At 44.2% G+C, this 20,824-nt stretch overlaps 1 pseudogene; it reads right to left on the reverse strand.

The window, feature by feature from the left end:
* Positions 1 to 19,385: 19,385 nt before the first annotated feature.
* LOC138642490 (high mobility group nucleosome-binding domain-containing protein 3 pseudogene) lies at positions 19,386 to 19,717 on the reverse strand (annotated as a pseudogene).
* Between the last annotated feature and the right edge of the window lie 1,107 nt (positions 19,718 to 20,824).

Genomic DNA, 20,824 nt, shown 5'->3' on the forward strand with positions numbered 1-20,824 from the left:
CCAACCAAGAACATTGACAGCAGGCATAAACTAAAGCCCAGAGCAGGTTTAAATAACAAACCCAGGCAAGGCGATTAGTGAAGGCAGCTGCTACAGCTACCTAAAGAAGCAGCAGTTCCACTCGAAACCACCAGAGGGAGCCCAAGGGCAGAACTCACAAAAATACCATTAGCAACCACAGGAGGGAGCTCCAGAACGGAATTCACAACAACTAGTTAATTTAGGAGAATATAGAGAAGATAATAACACTGTTAGTCCAGCAGGTAGAAATGTTACCGACTCTAGCTGCGCATGTGATGCTGTACTGAAGAAGAGGAGGAAGGGACTGAACTGCAGGGAAGTAAGAAGGGCCATTTGGGACAATTAAGTGAAAGGTGCAGCGATGATAAAAATGCTAGACTGCAACTTTAAGAGCCCCCCATCCTCCACTATCTGCACTGTATCCTTAACCCCTTCCCGACCTGTGACGCAACGTAGGCGTCATGAAAGTCGGTGCCAATCCGACCTGTGACGCCTATGTGGCGTCATGGAGGGATCGCGTCCCTGCAGATCGGGTGAAAGGGTTAACTCCAATTTCACCCGATCTGCAGGGACAGGGGGAGTGATACTTTAGCCCAGGGGGGGTGGATTTGCCCCCACGTGGCTACGATCGCTCTGATTGGCTGTTGAAAGTGCAACAGCCAATCAGAGCAATTTGTAATATTTCACCTATGAAAAGTGATGAAATATTGCAATCCAGTCATGGCCGATGCTGCAATATCATCGGCCATGGCTGGAAACCCTGATCTGCCCCCCCCCCCCCCGCCACCGCCACCGATCTCCTCCCCAGTCCTCCGTTCTGTGGTCCGCTCCCCTCCGTCCTCCTGTCCACTCCCCAATGCTCTGATCCACACCCCCTGTGCTCCGATCCACCCCCGGGCTTCCCCCATACCCCCGTATACTTACTGAGCCTCCCGGTGTCCGTCCGTCTTCTCCATGGGTGCCGCCATCTTCCAAAATGGCCGGCCGGCAGATTCATTCCATGTATATTTTGGTCACTGTGATAAAACCTATCACAGTGATCAAAATTAAAAAAAATAGTAAATGAACCCCCCCTTTACCACCCCCCATAGGCCCATGGGTAGGGACAATAATAAAATAAAGAAAATATATTCACTTTTATTTTTCCACTAGGGTTAGGGTTAGAACTAGGGTTAGGGTTAAAACTAGGGTTAGGGTTAGGGCTATGGTTAGGGTTAGGGTAAGGCTATGTGCACACGTATTCTGGTCCTCTGCGGATTTTTCCGCAGCAGATTTGATAAATCCGCAGTGCAAAACCGCTGTGGATTTATCGCGGATTTACCACGTTTTTTCTGCGGATTTCACGGTTTTACAACTGCGGTTTTCTATTGGAGCAGTTGTAAAATCGCTGTGGAATCCACAGAAAGAAGTGACATGCTGCGGAATGTAAACTGCTGCGTTTCCGCGCAGTTTTTTCTGCAGCATGTGCACAGCGTTTTTTCCCATAGGTTTACATTGAACTGTAAACTCATGGGAAACTGCTGCGGATCTGCAGCGTTTTCTGCAGCGTGTGCACATACCCTTAGAATTAGGTTATGTGCACAGAGTGTGGATTTGGCTGCGGATCGGCAGCGGAATGGCCGCTGCGGATTCGTAGCAGTTTTCCATCATGTTTACAATTCCATGTAAACCTATGGAAAACCAAATCCGCTGTGCTCATGGTGCGGAAAATACCGCGCAGAAACGCTGCGTTGTATTTTCCGCAGCATGTTAATTCTTTGTGCGGATTCCGCAGCGTTTTATACCTGTTCTTCAATAGGAATCCGCAGGTGAAATCTGCACAAAAAACATTGGAAATCTGCAGTTAATCCGCAGGTAAAACACAGTGCCTTTTACCTGCGGATTTTTCAAAAATGGTGCGGAAAAATCTCACACGAATCCGCAATGTGGGCACATGGCCTTAGGGTTAGGGTTGAAACTAGGGCTAGGGTTGGAAATAGGGTTAAGATTAGGCTTGTGGTTAGAGTTATTGTTAGGGTTAGGGGTGTGTTGGGGTTAGGGTTGTGGTAGGGGGTTGGGATTAGGGTTAGGATTAGGGTTAGGGTTGGGATTAGGGTTAGGGGTGTGTTGGGGTTAGGGTTATGGTTAGGAGTGTGTTGGGGTTAGGGTTGTGATTAGGGTTAGGGGTGTGTTGGGGTTAGTGTTGGAGTTAGAATTGAGGGGTTTCCACTGTTTAGGCACATCAGGGGTCTCCAAACGCAATATGGCGCCACAATTGATTCCAGCCAATCTTGCGTTCAAAAAGTCAAATGGTGCTCCCTCCCTTCCGAGCCCTGACGTGCACCCAAACAGTTTTTTTACCCCACATATGGGATACCAGCATACTTGGGACAAACTGGGCAACAACTATTGGGCAACATGGAACAAAGTCCAGCTCACCATGATCGACATCCTTGGAGACTCGGAGCACGGAACCGCTGTGTCAGGGCGTAGAAAATCAAAGAAGACATGAGGAATCCAGCTCAACGAGGTAGTGAAAAAAACTTCTTTCTTTATTCACTTGAAAATATATTCTCCTCCACTAAATATATTTTCAAGTTAATAAAGAAAGAAGTTTTTTTCACTACCTTGTTGAGCTGGATTCCTCATTTCTTCTTTAACAACTATTGGGGTCTAATTTCTCCTGTTACCCTTGTGAAAATAAAAAATTGCTTGCTAAAACATCATTTTTGAGGAAAGAAAAATTATTTTTTATTTTCACAGCTCTGCGTTGTAAACTTCTGTGAAGCACTTGGGGGTTCAAAGTGCTCACCACATATCTAGATAAGTTCCTTGGGGGGTTTAGTTTCCAAAATAGGGTCACTTGTGGTGGGTTTCTACTGTTTAGGCACATTAGGGGCTCTGCAAATGCAACGTGACACCCGCACACCATTCGATCAAAGTCTGCATTTCAAAGCGTCACTACTTCCCTTCCGAGCCCCGACGTGTGCCCAAACAGTGGTTTACCCCCACATATGGGGTACCAGCATACTCAGGACAAACTGGGCAACAACTATTGGGGTCCAATTTCTCCTGTTACCCTTGTGAAAATAAAAAATTGCTTGCTAAAACATCATTTTTGAGGAAAGAAAAATGATTTTTTATTTTCACGGCTCTGCGTTGTAAACTTCTGTGAAGCACTTGGGGGTTCAAAGTGCTCACCACATATCTAGATAAGTTCCTTGGGGGGTTTAGTTTCCAAAATAGGGTCACTTGTGGTGGGTTTCTACTGTTTAGGCACATTAGGGGCTCTGCAAATGCAACGTGACGCCCGCACACCATTCGATCAAAGTCTGCATTTCAAAGCGTCACTACTTCCCTTCCGAGCCCCGACGTGTGCCCAAACAGTGGTTTACCCCCACATATGGGGTACCAGCATACTCAGGACAAACTGGGCAACAACTATTGGGGTCCAATTTCTCCTGTTACCCTTGTGAAAATAACAAATTGCTTGCTAAAACATCATTTTTGAGGAAAGAAAAATGATTTTTTATTTTCACGGCTCTGCTTTGTAAACTTCTGTGAAGTATTTGGGGGTTTAAAGTGGTCACCGCACATCTAGATTAGTTCCATGGGATGTCTAGTTTCCAAAATGTGGTCACTTGTGGGGGAGGTCCAATGTTTAGGCACACAAGGGCTCTTCAAACGCGACATGGTGTCTGCTAACGATTGGAGCTAATTTTTCATTCAAAAAGTCAAATGGCGCTCCTTCCCTTCCGAGCCTTACCATGTGCCCAAATAGTGGTTTACCCCCACATGTGAGGTATCAGTGTACTCAGGAGAAATTGCCCAACAAATTTTAGGATCCATTTTGTCCATGTGGAAATGAACAAATTGAGGCTAAAAGAATTTTTTTGTGGAAAAAAAAGTGCTTTTTCATTTTACTGATCAATTTGTGAAGCACCTGGGGATTCAAAGTGCTCACTATGCATCTAGATAAGTTCCTTGGGGGGGTCTAGTTTCCAAAATGGGGTCACTTGTGCGGGAGCTCCAATGTTTAGGCACACAGGGGCTCTCTAAACGCGACATGGTGTCCGCTAAAGATTGGAGCCAATTTTTCATTGAAAAAATCAAATGGCGCTCCTTCCCTTCCGAGCCCTGTCGTGTGCCCAAACAGTGGTTCCCCCCCCCCCCCCCCCACATATGGGGTATCGGCGTACTCAGGACAAATTTTTTGAGGTCCAGTTTCTCTTTTTACCCTTGGGAAAATAAAAATAATTGTTGCTAAAAGATCATTTTTGTGACTAAAAAGTTAAATGTTCATTTTTTCCTTCCATGTTGCTTCTGCTGCTGAGAAACACCTGAAGGGTTAATAAACTTCTTGAATGTGGTTTTAAGCACCTTGAGGGGTGCAGTTTTTAGAATAGTGTCACTTTTAGGTATTTTCAGCCATATAGGCCCCTCAAACTGACTTCAAATGTGAGGTGGTCCCTAAAAAATGGTTTTGTAAATTTCGTTGTAAAAATGAGAAATCGCTGGTCAAATTTTAACCCTTATAACTTCCTAGCAAAAAAAATTTTGTTTTCAAAATTGTGCTGATGTAAAGTAGACATGTGGGTAATGTTATTTATTAACTATTTAGTGTCACATAACTCTCTGGTTTAACAGAATAAAAATTCAAAATTTGAAAATTGCGAAATTTTCAAAATTTTAGCCAAATTTCCATTTTTTTCACAAATAAACGCAAAAATTATCGACCTAAATTTCCACTAACGTGAAGCCCAATATTTCACAAAAAGCAATCTCAGAACCGCTATTATCCGTTGAAGCGTTCCTGAGTTATTACCTCATAAAGGGACACTGTTCAGAATTGCAAAAAACGGCCAGGTCATTAAGGTTAAAATAGGCTGGGTCATGAAGGGGTTAAAGGGGTTGTCTACTACTATGATGTATTTGTCACTATGAATGTTTGTCCTTTTAAAATAAAAACACTTAGGCTGGGGTCGCACATGTGAGAGACACGTCCGTGTCTCGCATGTGAAATCCAAGCTCTGGCGCCAGCACTTGGAAGCGGAGCGTGCGGCTCCATGTGTTGCTATGCAGCCGCACTCTCCGCTCCCAAGTGCAGGCGCCAGTGCTTGGTTTTCACATGCGAGACACGGACGTGTTTTTCGCATGTGTGATCCCGGCCTTAGTCTCACCTTCTGCGCTGGGGCTTATGTGAGATTGTTATGGCACATGATCCCGGCGCCCAATCAGCACTGGTGTCACTGTCCCCGCCTTCAGACGTATAAGTAATCAGCAGGAAATGAAAGCTGCGGCTGGCCGCTCACTCCCTTCCTGGGTCCAGGATAGGAATTAGGGACACATTGAGTGGTTCAACATGACATTACAATGTGTTTCATACAATCTGATCAGAATGTAAAGCCAGGAATGTCATGTTCAATTTTGCAATTTCCACATAGCGGCATGTATGAATTTTGGGATGTGCGGCCCATGTCATTTCCTAAAATTATGCAGTGAAATCATGCTTATCAACATCTTGATGCCCAAAATCAGGACATTTCAGCACCGCCCTGACCCACCCCCAAAATCTCAAAGTAGTATAAGGGTATGTGCACACGTTGCGAATTCCATTGCAGATTTTTCTGCGCAGATTCTGCAGAATCCGCAGGTAAAATTACCTGATTTTTACCAGCGGGTTTTGTGCGGATTTTGTGCAGATTTTGTGCGGATTTCGCCTGCTTTTGTGCACCTGCGTATTCCTATACAGGAATAGGTGTAAAACGCTGCGGAATCCGCACAAAGAATTGACATGCTGCAGAAAATAAACTGCTGCGTTTCCGCACGGTATTTTCCTCAGCATGTGCACTGTGGATTTGGTTTTCCATAGGTTTACATGGTACTGTACAACCCCGGAAGAAGCTGGTCGCGAAACGTAGGTCGGGGTGAGTGGAGGCTGAACGAGTGCACATGTCAGATGCGGTAAGCACTTTATATAAACTTTTGGGCTGGCATATATCATCTTTATTGGCTTGTATTAGGGACTATCCTTATTATCCTTTCCACGGCTGAGTAGATCTCTGCTAACATTGGTTATGTATTAAAGATATGGGTCATATGGAATGACACTCCTACATACCATTATGGTAGCATTATGTGGACTCTTTTCCGGACCTTTTTGTCATGATGTATGACTGTTGCTAGTTCATCTTACTTGTTTATACTTAGTTATGGATTTTAACCGTTCAGCTTCTACTATACGGTATTGTTGCTTTTTTAATTGTTTTAATAAGGTGTAATAAAAGTTATATTTTAATTGCCATTATTTGTGGGATCTCTTCATATTTCCATTTAATTTACTTTTATGGAAGATTGGTGTATTCTGTGATTAGAAGTGCCCTTTGTGTATATGGGACATCTTTTTGAAAACTGCTGCGAATCTGCAGCCAAATCCGCAACGTGTGCACATACCCTCAATCTCAGTCCTTTTGCAGATCGGCTGCTCAGATTATCCCAGCAAAACCAGGACTGTCGTCACACTAGCAATATTTTACATCAGTATTTGTAAGCCAAAACCAGGAGTGGGTGATAAATACAGAACTGGTGCAGATGTTTCTATTATACGTTTCCTCTAATTGTTCCACTTCTGGTTTTGGCTTACAAATACTGATGTAAAATACTGACAAAATACTGCTAGTGTGACGGCAGCCTTAGAAGTTTTTGGAAACCTAAGCAACTGATCCTAGTCACCTTCCTATGACCTTGCCAGCCATGTATTTATACAAAAAGGTCAGCAAACATCAAGTACATATATTGAGGTGGAATATGATATTTATTAAAATGTTCACATTTATTTTAGGAATTATATCTGCAGCTCACATCTCCTTATATAATAGTTCTAAAGATTTGAAATGCACTAAGTTATGGTGCACATTAGTTTTCAGCATTTATAGTTCTAAAACTGATCAACTGTATAACAGTCCCTTAAAGAGAAAATGACAGCAGGATTTAGGGCTCATTTCCACTTGTGAGACATACGTCCGTGTCTCGCAGGTCAAAACCCTCCTCTGGCGCCGGCACTTTGGAGCGGAGCGTGCAGCTCCATGTGTTGCTATGCGGCCTAATTGCTAGGAAATCCAAATCTGTTCCAACTCCAAGTTCTACTACCATTTTTTTCATGGTGTAATGTAAGTTATGGCTAAATGTACAAAAAAAAAAGAATGAGCCCAAATGCATCAAATTCATGGCACCATACCTTGTACAGTATTCGAATACTTGACAAAAGCAGCTTGCTTCCACATGCTACATCAAGAAGATAAATGTGGGACCCACCCCTTAGATTAATGCGTCCATTCTAAGTGATGTGAAATAAATACCAATTTTAAAACCACATTAAAAATTCATATTACACTAATTGGCCAACTTAATGTTTCCATCTCGTCGTATGCGATCAACCAAGCTGGGAAATATCAGGTTAATTATTTCCACAGTGCAGTAGCAAATGTGAAAAAAGTCAAAATGAAAGGGTTAAAACGGGAGCGTGTGACAGTTTAGATCATTGTATAATCTGTCCCAATTAGTTCAATCATTTCAAACATTGCTGCCGCGCTGTCATCCTAATCTAGAAAGTGTGCCCACTCGGCCTTCAACTCCATGACGGATCAGAAAGGTAATAATCAACGCGGCTGTTCTACAAATCCTCGCTGCTCCAAACAGGTACGAGGTCTGCATGCAATATAATAACTGTTACACACAATGCTAAGTACAATATATACAGATAAATCACGTCACACAGATAGGGCTTGTATTCCTATTAAAGAAAAACTATATTCTATGAGGGTAAATCCACAGTGAATGAAAAAATGGACCTTACCTGCAGCTAATAACCATAAATCATCAGTGGGATACAATGCCAGTTAAAAAAAAACTCTCCCACCTGCTTGAAATCAAACCACCCGATCCCTATCTCCCCATACATCATCTGTCAGTGGAGAATCAAGAGGTTGCCATATACAATAGATGGTCATCAGAAATCGGCAGGGTCGTACAATCCAATCACATTCTAATTTGTATGCTAGTTTTTCCAATCAGTGGGAAAGCTACACAAAAATCTGCATTACTTTGGGCGGATATTTTGGGTGGGTTTACCTGATCTTGGTCAGATTTACTGCAGAATTATCCATGGCAAACCCAACCTGGGTGGAGCGGCCTTTTAGAGGTTGTTCAGATGAGCGTATTATACAAATACATGATGTCTGAGTAAAATCGGACAGCACACTGACTAATGGAATTCAATAGGTTTGTTAATAATAATAATGATAATATTTTTTTATTTCTACAGTGCCAATATATTCTGCAGCACTATACATTACAGAGGGGACTTGTACAGGCAATAAAAACATTACAGAGTAACACAAAACTCAACAGATACCAACAGGAGTGAGGAACCTGCTCACTAGCTTACAATCTATGGGGAAATGGGGGGACACAAAAGGTAAATGGTAAAACGTTCTTGTGTTCTATGAACTAGCCATCAATATAATAAATCACCAGTCAGTATGTGTGCAGAACAGACACATAGGGTTATTAAATGCTTAGAACGTGTGTAAACAGATGCTACCAGGGTCCTGATTTAGAAAAAGTTTTGTATGGGGAAAGTGAGAATAGTTACACAAGTGAGGCGAGGCGATAGCCCAGCCTAAATAAATGCAGTTTTAGGCTATACGTAAAACTGTAAGTACTGGGAATTAATCAAATTGTCCTGGGTAGTGCATTCCAGAGAAGTGGTACAGCACACGAGAAGTCTTGGAGATGGGTGTGTTGTTGATATGACAGCCCTGTTGAATGGCAACATACACTAGCCTCTTCCGTATATCAGATGAGAAGTAATATTAGAAAGTTTGTGAATTAACTTCACCCCATGAAATATCTGTATGTTGTTCAGTCTGGTTCCTGGCCAATCCACTCCATTGTGCACAGATAATGCTTGTGAGGTATCAAGCAGCTTTGTTAGAAGCAAAAGCGTCGGTAGCATCAAAGATCTGGGGCTCCGTTTTGCTCAGAGCCGCATTGTACTGTGTGAGCGTCAACTTAACAGCAATACAGATCAAAGGGGGCGAGCTGTGCAGGAGAAGAAAACTGGCCAATGAGCATCAGACTGATAGAAGAGCTGATTGGCCAGTACTCCTGTCTTACTGCAAGGCGTGACTCTGAGGGAGAGAGCCAGCAACCAAGCTGTAAGGTCAGCCATATCTACCTGTGTGTGCTCCCAGGGAGAGATAGAGAAGCAGCTCCAATCTATTCTGAACATTTGTAAGATTCCCAAGTGAGGTAGTCATGGGCGAGCTTCTGTCCCCACTCTCTCCGGCATCCTACAGACAATATGTGTCCCTGTCAGGACTGCAGGCCTCCATGGGCTCTAGGTTTCCTTCTTCTGGAACCTCAGTAGTAATAACTCCAGGGTACACCGATTCCATAAAAACAATGAAACTTTACATGACAAATGGCAGTCTTTGCAAACAGGCATAAAGGATAATGCCCAATGTGTTTTTGTCTTTCCCACAGGTACCGGACACAACTTCAGCCCTGGTTCTCGTTATGAGTAGAGTATCCCTTTTACTATGTTCCATGGCTCTAGGAATTCTTCTCTACTTGTAGAAGTATACTTAGATTGCAATCCCTTCCGCTCCATGTAGTCTGAGTCCATCTCTTCCTGCTGAGGCTGAGTGTGCCCAAGGCCCCCGACAATCATCTCAAAGTTCTCCCAGGGAGGTAGATGGAATAATAGGGAAGGGTATGTTCGGTAGTCCACTGCCCCGAGTATTAGGCTCACGTTGTCCCTGGAAGCACAATGCTGGAGACTGCTGCTGACAGTTCACACTACTGTCCTGCACTACCTCCTCACTTCGTGAACTTGGCAATAACTCTCAGTTCCCCCTCCCCAATCTGGGCTGGATGTTAACCCTCAGACTGTCTGTTTGCCTGCTGTGTTACTGGGCAAGGGCAAACTTCATCTTTCCCTACATTCTAGACAGTGGCAAATTGTGACTGTTAGTTATTACTGCAGCCCACAGGGGAATTACAATTGTTATAACAAGGAACAAGGAAACAGAAACATCAGAAACAAAAATTATTCACATTCTACACTACAGTAGCATTGATGTCTTCAGGGGGAACACGGCAGCTGGTCTATCTGCCTACAAGCTCACATCTTAAACTGCTCTGGTCTGCACCCCTAACACAGAAGAAGAGAGCAGGGAGGTGCTGGGACAGTGCTGCTGTGAGCAGGAGAAGCTGATTAGCTGCACATGTACATCAGCTAGAGATGATCGAATACATTCGGCACTTTTCGTTACTCGCATGAATAGTACGGTATTTGGGCTATTCGTTACTCGGTGAGTAATTAGGTATTCACCTCAGTATATTCGAGTGGCACTTTCTTTGCAGCCAATGAACATTCTGGGCTGAATTGCCAATCACAGTAATGCTGGCACCATCTTTGGTTAGCATTACTGTGATTGGATGGCCTTCGAGCATCACAGGGACTATTTAAAGGCTACCAGCGCCATCTTGTGCACATTGCAGTCGGAAACAGCAGAGGGAGAGCATAGTTTGAGCGTAGGGATAATAAAAGTAGTGTAGGGAGAGTGATAGTTTATACTGAGCATTTATTCATTCCCTAAAGCTCTTTTAAGAGCTGAAGATTGTGGGTCTGGGTTTTCCAGCAAGACAATGACCCAAAAAATGTAGCCAAGGCAACAAAGAAGTGGCTCAAAAAGAAGCACATTAAGGTCATGCAGTGGCACAGCCAGTCTCCAGACTATAATCGCATACAAATATTATGGAGGGAGTTGAAGCACCGAGTTGCCAAGCGACAGCCTCAAAATCTTAATGATTTAGAGATGATCTGCAAAGAGGAGTGGACCAAAATTCCTCCTGACATGTGCGTAAACCTCGTCATCAATTACAAAATATGTCTGACTGTGTACTTGCCAACAATTTTGCCACCAAGTATTAAGTCTTGTTTGCCACAGGGATCAAATTCTTATTTGATATTCTATCTCTCAATGTTACAATTAACATACCCTTAAAATTATAGACTGTTCATGTCTTTTTCAGTGGGCACACTTATAAAATCAACAAGGGATCAAATACTTATTTCCCCCACTGTAAATATTAGGTAGTAACAGCCTATGCAAAACAATTGTTTTGGGAGACACATAATAATCCTGTCTAGCAGCCTATTTTTTTTACCCAAAATAATACTTGTCTGTGCCAGCATATAGTAACATCCATTCTTTAATCTAATTGCTAAGTAATATTCCTCGTCTATTGCTTAAATACTTAATATTTGTCTAGCAGTTGTGCGACTTGTGCAAAGCCTCTTTAGCTACAGAAACATCACTATTTCCCATTAATTTCTCTGAGTCTGCGGTTGGCGTGCCTCATAAAGACGATTTTAAAAAATCCCCCCAAAAAAATATTTGTATAAAAAATAGTGTTTCTTTATCTAGCAGTTGTGCTACTGGCGCAATCTGTGTAGAGATAAACTTACGTGACAATTTAGCAGGGGCAATAATCTTCATTACTCAGCATTTGGAGTGTGTCAGCAAGGCGGTTGAAAAAAATCAAAATTTCTATTGTTTTAATAAACTGCATTTCTTTAGCAATTGTGCGACTGGCGCAATCTGGGTAGAGATAATCTTAAGCAATAATTTAGCGGGGGCAATAATCTTCAATACTCAGCATTTGGAGTGTCAGCATGGCGATTGAAAAAAATAATAATTTTCTCTTGCCTTAAAAAACTGCATTTCTTTATCTAGCAGTTGTGTGACTGGTGCAATCTGGGCAGAGATAATCTTATGTGATAATTTAGCAGTGCTTTTGGTGTCTGGTAGAATCCAATTTACTGACATTGATCATACAGGTCCTCAAACCCCTTGTGGTAGAGCGGCTCACTCGGCTGGACACAGAGGTATAACCAGAACACTGTCTTTTTAAGAAAAGGCTTAGTTTATTGTAGACAGCATATACCAAGTTGGGAAAATAAACACGGCCCTCTGGGCAAAACAGCAAAACAAAAAAACAAAAAAAGCAATCCTTTTCTTAGCGCTGGTCAGCCCGCTCACAGGCAGCAATGCCCATGGTTCAGGTTTTGCACACACTTTCCTGGAGTGCTCTCTTTTCAGGCCCGCACTGAGCAATGAAAACTCTGGCAGTCAGTCATTTAAGCCCAGACCATGTGACTCCTCCATCATGTGATTGATCACATGATCTCGACATCACACAGGTCCAGTCAGAACTCTGCAGGTGGAGATAGGTGGACACCCTCCCTCCCACTCTATGACAGCCACTAAAACCAGCCAATAATTAAACTTTCAATAAACCGACCCAACACATAATGTGCTGGAGGAAACTATTCTGGTTTTACATCACTGACGCCATCTTGCGCAGTGACACGTATCTCCCCTCCATCACTTCACCAGTGACTGTCACATAGTAACATAGTTATTAAGGTTGAAGGAAGACTTTAAGTCCATTTAGTTCAACCCATAGCCTAACCTAACATGCCCTGACATGTTGATCCAGAGGAAGGCAAAAAAAAACCATGTGGCAAAGAGAAAGCTCCACATTGGGGAAAAAAATTCCTTCCCAACTCCAGATATGGCAATCAGACTAGTTCCCTGGATCAATGCCCTATCAAGGAATCTAGTGTATATACCCTGTAACATTATACTTTTCCAGAAATGTATCCAGTCACTCATTACAACATCATACGGCAGAGAGTTCCATAGTCTCACTGCTCTTACAGTAAAGAATCCGCGTCTGTTATTATGCTTAAACCTTCTTTGTCCCTGTCTCAGGTCTATGATTAAAAAGATCATCAGAAAGGTCTTTGTACTGTCCCCTCATATATTTATACATTAAAATAAGATCACCAAATATTCCTCCCTCTGCCCTAAGGCAGGGGTACTGGCACCTTCACTGGCTAAACAGAGGACTCTGGATAGGGCATCTGCATTCCCATTCAACCTCTCTGGTCTGTGCTCCACATGGAAAGTGATGCCCTGGAGCACCAGAAAACACCTAGTTACCCAGTCATTTGGTACACTTGGTACGGCTTCCTTCTCCGTGGATGGAGGACCTTATAATTGACATCACCTTCATCGACTTCTCAACCACCTTGTATGGCCCTTGCCACTTGACTAGGAATTTGCTTTCCACCGTGGCTATCAACACGAGGAGGGATAAACTGTCTCAGCCTCGCGGCCCGGTTGTAGACCCTCGCCTTGGTGTCTTGTGTTTGAAGGAGACTCTCCTTCACAATCGGCATCACCCTTGTGATTCAGTCCCACATTTAGGCCACATGCTCGATGATGCTCCAGTGGGGTGTAACTTCTGCTTCCCAAGTCTCCTTCGCAACATTTAGAAGTACCTGGGATTGCCATTCATATAACAGCTTGAACGGTGAGAACCCTGTAGAGGCCTGTGGAACTTCCCTGATGGAGAACAGTAGGTATGGTAGGAGGCATCCCAATCCTGGCCATGCTTCTCCATGACCTTCTTCAGCATGGACTTCAAGGTCTTATTGAACCTCTCCACCAGGCCGTCTGTCTGCGGATTGTACACTGAAGTAATAAATTGGGTAATCTGGAGGGCCTTGCACAACTTCCTCATTACCTTGGACATAAACGGTGTCCCCTGGTTCTTCAGGTTCTCCTTTGGCAGGCCTATCCAGGAGAAAATATGGACTAGCTATCATGCTATGCTCCGGGCGGAGGAGTTTCTCAGTGGTACCGCTTCCGGGTACCACATAGCATAGTCCATTACCACCAAGATGCATTCATGACCCCAGGAGGACTTAACTAAAGGCTCAACCAGGTCTAAGGCAACTCTGTCAAATGTCAATTATTAATAATGGAACTAGGGGAATGCCGAATTGGGGTACAGGGGCAGTTAGCTGACAGGTAGGGCAGGATCAGCAGAAATTAACAATGTCCATGTGACACACAGGCCAGTAAAACCTTTGAAAGACTTGTTATTGGGTCTTATCTACACCTAGGTGCCTACCAAAGACATGACCATTGGCCAGATCTAGTACTCTATTGGGTCCCGGGACTATCAGCTGCTCTAATACTTCCCCTTTCTGTTTAGGGACCTGATATAGCAACCCCCCATTGACAGCAAAGTACGGGAACCTGGTGTCGGCCCCAGGCTGTTGGGCAACCCCATTTATCACAGTCACATTTCCCATTTTTCAAGGTCAAGTGCTGCATTTGGGCAGTCCCAAAATTTCCCCAAGAAACCGCCAATTCAGGAATTTCTGTCTCACTGGTCACCACCACCCCGTCCTCATCACCAGCCAGTACACACAAAAGAAACTCATCCATTTCCAACTGTGATGGGGTATCAACAGGGTTGAGCTGGCTCCTGTCTGTGTCCTTTGATATCTCCGCTTTCCCCCACAAGTCCCAGAAAAGTGTAGCGCCCGCATCTCCGCCTGCAGTCCCTCTCTCCCTGCAGAGACCCCAGCGTACTCACCACCGAGGCTCCAGTCCTGCTCCTTCCGGGTATGCTGCTGCACGTGGTGCGTGCACTCGTAGCAGTTTTTTTTTTTTAATTACCGTATTTATTTACTGCGCAGGAGCGGCAGATGAATTCTCCCATTTGCTGCTCCTGCTGTCACTATAATTAGCAGCAGCAGGGGTAGGCTGATGGGAGTAATAGTCCTGTTGTCTCTTTTATTACTTAAATTTAATTCTCATCATTCTCCCCTGCTCACACCAATCACTGGCAGAGCAGGGAAGAATGAGGAGAGCTGTATCATTAAAAAAAGGACATGCCAGTGTGTTTTGACCACAGACACTCGGTCCGTGGAAACACACTGACATGTGCACAGACACATTTACTTGAATAGGCAAGTAGCACTATACAGCCACATATGGGGTATTGTTACGTTCAGTAGAAATTGTGGGACAAATTTTGTTGCCATTTTGCCCACTTCTTGTGTGAAAATGTAAAATCTTTGGCTAGAACAAAATTTTTGTGGTAAAAATGTAGTTATTTTGTCTTCACTGCCCAATGGTATAAAAATCTGTGACACAACCATGGTGTAAATGTGACCACTGCCCCCCTAGATAAATTCATTGAGAGGTGTAGTTCGTAAAATGGGGTCACTTATGGAGGGTTCTGCTGTTTTGGCACTTCATGGGCTCTCCCAGTGGGTCATGGCACCTGCTAACCATAACAGTAAAATCTGGCGTTCCTTCCCTTCTGAGCTCTGCCATGCACCCAAACAGTGGTTTACTCCCACATATAGGCTATCAGCATACTCAGGACAAATTGCACGACAACTGTTGCAGTCCAATTTCTCCTGTTACCCTTGGGAAAATAAAAAATTGGGGTCAAAAATATAATTTTTGTGAAAAAAAATATGATTTTTTATTTTTACGGCTCTATGTTATAAACTTCTATGAAGATCTTGGGGGTTCAAAGGGCTCACCACACAGCTAGATAAGTTCCTTAGGGGTGTAGTTTCCAAAATGGTGTCACTTGTGGGGGTATTCCACTGTTTAGGCACATCAGGAGCACTCCAAATGCGACATGGCATCCGATATTAATTCCAGCCAATTTTGCTGAAAAGTCAAACGGCGCCCCTTCCCTTCCGAGCTCTGCCATGCACCAAAACAGTGGTTTACCTGCACATATTGGGTATCAGCATACTCAGGACAAATTGCACAACTTTTGGGGTCCAATTTCTCCTGTTACCCTTGGTAAAATAAAAAAAGTCACTGACTGACAGCCAGCTGTGTACTGATGCACTGCTGAGCTGGTTGTCAGTCAGTGCCGGGGGGCTATGTACTGAGTGGTGACTGAAGCTGCAGCCGCTGCTCCTCTATAACTGAAAACTGGAGGCCTCTGGGACTAATAAAAGTAAAATTAACCCCATATCTCTGGGGTTACTAACATTTTGGAATGTGATAGGTTCGCTTTAAAGTGGTTGTGCCCCCAGTGTCTTGAATCAAATACAAGTGTACTTACTTCCGGAGCAGGTGTCATGACATTGTTTATGGTACAAGAGCAGTCCATTATCATCAAACTTTACTATGAAGGCTGCAGATCATCAATGTCCTCTGATAGTCTGCAGCGCTCATGTCACATAAAAAATGTCATGAGATTGCTGGGGGACACAGCGCTCGGAGCAGAGGAGTATCATCTGTCCAGGTGGTAAGAATACATTATTTATTTTATTGCGCACACTAGGAGGTGGTCTTCTAGTGAGCAATCGCTTTAATGTGGATATAAAATGTTTAGTGTGATCAGTGCTGTATTTTCTAGCACTATTTTCTAATCTTCAGTGTGATAATTGTGTGCAAGTCTTCTGTGTTGAAATAATGTCTATTCACCCCATGACCACTGCAGCTTACATATTTAACCCCTTTACCCCTGAAGGTGGTTTGCACGTTAATGACCAGGCCAATTTTTACAATTCTGACTAGGGTTGAGCGAAACGGGTCTGCCAGATTAAGAAGTCGCCGACTTTTGGCAAAGTCGGGTTTCATGAAACCCGACCCCTGTGTGGGGTCGGCCATGAGGTCGGCGATCTTCTGAATCTGGAATCGGAATTCCGATACCGATTCCCGATATGTTTAAGATATCGGGAATCGGTATCGGAATTCAGATTTAAGTGTAAAATAAAGAATAAAAATAAAAAATATTGCTATACTTACCCTCGGACGCGCCCTGGTTGTAACCGGGAGCCTTCCTTCCTAAGAATGAGCGCCTGAAGGACCTTTCGATGACGTCGCGGCTTGTGATTGGTCGCGTGAGCGGTCACATGGGCGTCACGCGACCAATCACAAGCCACGACGTCATCGAAAAGTCCTTCAAACGCTGATTCTTAGGGAGGAAGGCTGCGGGTTAGAACCAGGGCGCGTCCGAGGGTGAGTATATAGCAATATTTTTTATTTTTATTCTTTATTTTACACAATAATATGGATCGCAGGGCCTGAAGGAAAGTTTCCGCTCCTTCAGACCCTGGGAACCATTAGAAACCCAATGCACTGCATTGGGTTTCGTGTTTCGGCCGACCCCGACCCCGACTTTTCTGTAGGATCGGCCGATTTCACTCGACCCGACTTTTGAAAATGTCGGGTTTCGTGAAATCCGACCCGATCCTATAAAAACAAAAGTCGCTCAACCCTAATTCTGACCACTGTCAGTTTATGAGGTAATAACTCTGGAACTTTTCAATGGATTCTGGTGATTCTGAGACTGTGTTTTCGTGACATATTGTTCTTCATGATAGTGGTAAAAAAATTTCAGTATGAAAAAAAGGAAATTTGGTGAAAATTTCGAAATTTGCAAACTTTGAATTTTCATGTCCTTAAATCACAGAAATATGTCACATAAAATAGTTAATAAATAACATTTCCCACATATCTACTTTACATCAGCACAATTTTTTGGGTAGGAAGTTATAAGGATTAAAATTTGACCAGCGATTTAAAATTTTTCCAACAAAACCATTTTTTTAGGGACCACCTCACATTTGTAAGCACTATGAGATGCAATCAGGGTCGGACTGGGGCACCGGGACACCGGAGAATCCTCCGGTGGGCCCCGCCCCCAGCTCCTGCCTCCCTCATTTGTGCCTGTCCTGCATGCTGGTAGGGTGCACCAGCAGTGAGCACTTTATTGTATAGCCGGCACCGGCTGGCAGACTGCACAGGTGATGGGAAGTGCAGGCGCAGCTCCTTCACATCACCTGCTACCGCTGCCATTCCTCTGCCAGGAGAGCTGTGTGTGCAGAGTGCCGACCCTCACTTCAGCCAGCACAGTCACAGGAACAGCTGACTGTGAGGCTGAGAGCAGACAGCACACACAGCTGCCCCGCAGTCACCTGTTTCCTGTGCTGGGTATCTCTGCTCCTCTTTTACAAAGCCCTGGGCAGCAGTGTAAACGCTGATTGGCTGCAATTCAGCCAATCAGCGTTAGCTTTCTTTGTGGGAGCTCACAGCTCAGGCAAGGAGCTGTGCTGTGATTGGTCAGCAGTCCTACCCAAGCAGCAGTGGAGCAGAGGGAGTCTGATGGCTGCAGTCAGTGTGACTGTAAGTAAATAACTATATGATGCCGGCACCCTGAGTAGATCTCCGGCCACAGAGGCAGTTAGGGGAGGGGGCCCCATTCATCCTATAGGTGACACGGGTGGGGGCCCACAGTGATATTCTAATTTTCTTGTGGGCCCCTCCCCTATTGTGTCAACCACCTCTATTTTAGGGTATGTGCACACGTATTCTGGGTCCACTGCGGATTTTTCTGCAGCGGATTTGATAAATCCGCAGTGGAAAACCGCTATGGATTTATCGCGGATTTACCGCGGTTTTTCTGTGTTTTCCACTGCGGTTTTACAACTGCGGTTTTCCATAAGGGCAGTTGTAAAACTGCTGCGGAAAACGCATAAAGAAGTGACATGCTGCGGAATGTAAACCGCTGCGTTTCTGCGCGTTTTTTTCCGCAGCATGGGCACAGTGTTTTCTGTTTCCCATAGGTTTACATGGTACTGTAAACGCATGGGAAACTCCTGCTGACCCACAGCTGCGGAAACGCTACAGATCCGCAGCATAATCCGCATCGTGTGCACATACCCTTACTGTGGCTCCCCTTTCACTCTGAGCAGGCCCATAGGATATTAGAGGTGAAATAGTGGGGGAGGGGGCCCATAGGATATTGGGTGGCACAGTGGGGGAGGGGGCCCATAGGATATTGGGTGACACAGTGGTGAAGGGGGTCCTCAGGTGATTAACACCTTTACGACATCTGCGTTACATGTATGGCGCGTGTTAAATGCCAGTGTCAATCTCTGACTGCAGCATATAACACATGCCAGCATGCGTGGGTATCATTCTCTTACCCATTGGTGCCCATGAGGTGATCGTGGGTCGCCGATGGGTTTTAATGACAGCCAGGGGTCTTCTTCCTGTAGCCGAGCTTTAAAGGGAACCTGTCACCCCGTTTTTTCAGATTGAGATAAAAATACTGTTAAATAGGGCCTGAGCTGTGCGTTACAATAGTGTATTATGTGTACCCTGATTCCCCACCTAAGCTGCTGAAATAACTTACCAAAGTCGCCGTTTTCGCCTGTCAATCAGGCTGGTCTGGTCATATGGGCGTGCTGACATCGCTGTTTCTTCCCCCAGATCTTGCTCATCTTTCCGTTGGTGGCGTAGTGGTTTGCGCATGCCCAACTGCTGGTTATATTTTTTGCTTAAAACTTGCAGACAATGAGAAAAATCATAATCAGCAAAGCATGAATATGTAGAAGAAAATGTTCATGTATATTATGTATGTAAAAGTTAAACTACACTTGTCCTAAAAAAATTAGCATTTACAAAATACTTGAGAAAAATATTGTTTTTTTTTCTTAAAGTTCTTCAAGAGGTACGTAAAACCAACGAAAAATTTCCATGACCATTTCATTCGCTCTCGTCATCCACTGGTTCAGTTTTCTGTGCCTTCCTTTCCAGCTTCTTGTTTTTCTTCCTTCTTCCCTTTAGCACCTTTGTTACCCTTTGATCCTGGCTCCTTCTTGGCTGCAGCTTTTTTTGGTTTTGCGTCAGGTTTAGGAGGGGCAGGTTTTGACGACAATCTTGCTGATCTTCTAGTTGGCTCTTGCTTAGTTACTTTGCCGGCATCCTTGGCTTCAGCACCCTCTGGAGACTTTCTCTTGGGCATTGTAAGTATTTTACTACACACACTGGACCTACATTACTGCTCTCCTGTGTAATGTAGTATATAGAGGATCTGTCAGCTCTCCTGTGTGGTGTAGTATATAGAGGATCTGTCAGCTCTCCTGTGTGGTGTAGTATATAGAGGATCTCTCAGCTCTCCTGTGTGGTGTAGTATATATAGAGGATCTGTCAGCTCTCCTGTATGGTGTAGTATATAGAGGATCTGTCAGCTCTCCTGTATGGTGTAGTATATAGAGGATCTGTCAGCTCTTCCGTGTGGTGTAGTATATAGAGGATCTGTCAGCTCTTCCGTGTGGTGTAGTATATAGAGGATCTGTCAGCTCTCCTGTGTGGTGTAGTATATAGAGGATCTGTCAGCTCTCCTGTATGGTGTAGTATATAGAGGATCTGTCAGCTCTTCCGTGTGGTGTAGTATATAGAGGATCTGTCAGCTCTTCCGTGTGGTGTAGTATATAGAGGATCTGTCAGCTCTCCTGTATGGTGTAGTATATAGAGGATCTGTCAGCTCTCCTGTATGGTGTAGTATATAGAGGATCTGTCAGCTCTTCCGTGTGGTGTAGTATATAGAGGATCTGTCAGCTCTTCCGTGTGGTGTAGTATATAGAGGATCTGTCGGCTCTCCCGTGTGGTGTAGTATATAGAGGATCTGTCAGCTCTCCTGTATGGTGTAGTATATAGAGGATCTGTCAGCTCTCCCGTGTGGTGTAGTATATGGAGGATCTGTCAGCTCTCCCGTGTGGTGTAGTATATGGAGGATCTGTCAGCTCTCCCGTGTGGTGTAGTACATAGAGGATCTGTCAGCTCTCCCGTGTGGTGTAGTACATAGAGGATCTGTCAGCTCTCCTGTGTGGTGTGGTATATAGAGCATCTGTCAGCTCTCCTGTGTGGTGTAGTATATAGAGGATCTGTCAGCTCTCCTGTGTGTTGCGTAGTATATAGAGGATCTGTCAGCTCTCCTGTGTGGTGTGGTATATAGAGGATCTGTCAGCTCTCCTGTGTGGTGTAGTATATATAGAGGATCTGTCAGCTCTCCTGTATGGTGTAGTATATAGAGGATCTGTCAGCTCTCCTGTATGGTGTAGTATATAGAG

This window comes from Ranitomeya imitator, chromosome 6, assembly GCF_032444005.1.
Source record: "Ranitomeya imitator isolate aRanImi1 chromosome 6, aRanImi1.pri, whole genome shotgun sequence".
NCBI classification, from domain to species: Eukaryota; Metazoa; Chordata; class Amphibia; order Anura; family Dendrobatidae; genus Ranitomeya; species Ranitomeya imitator.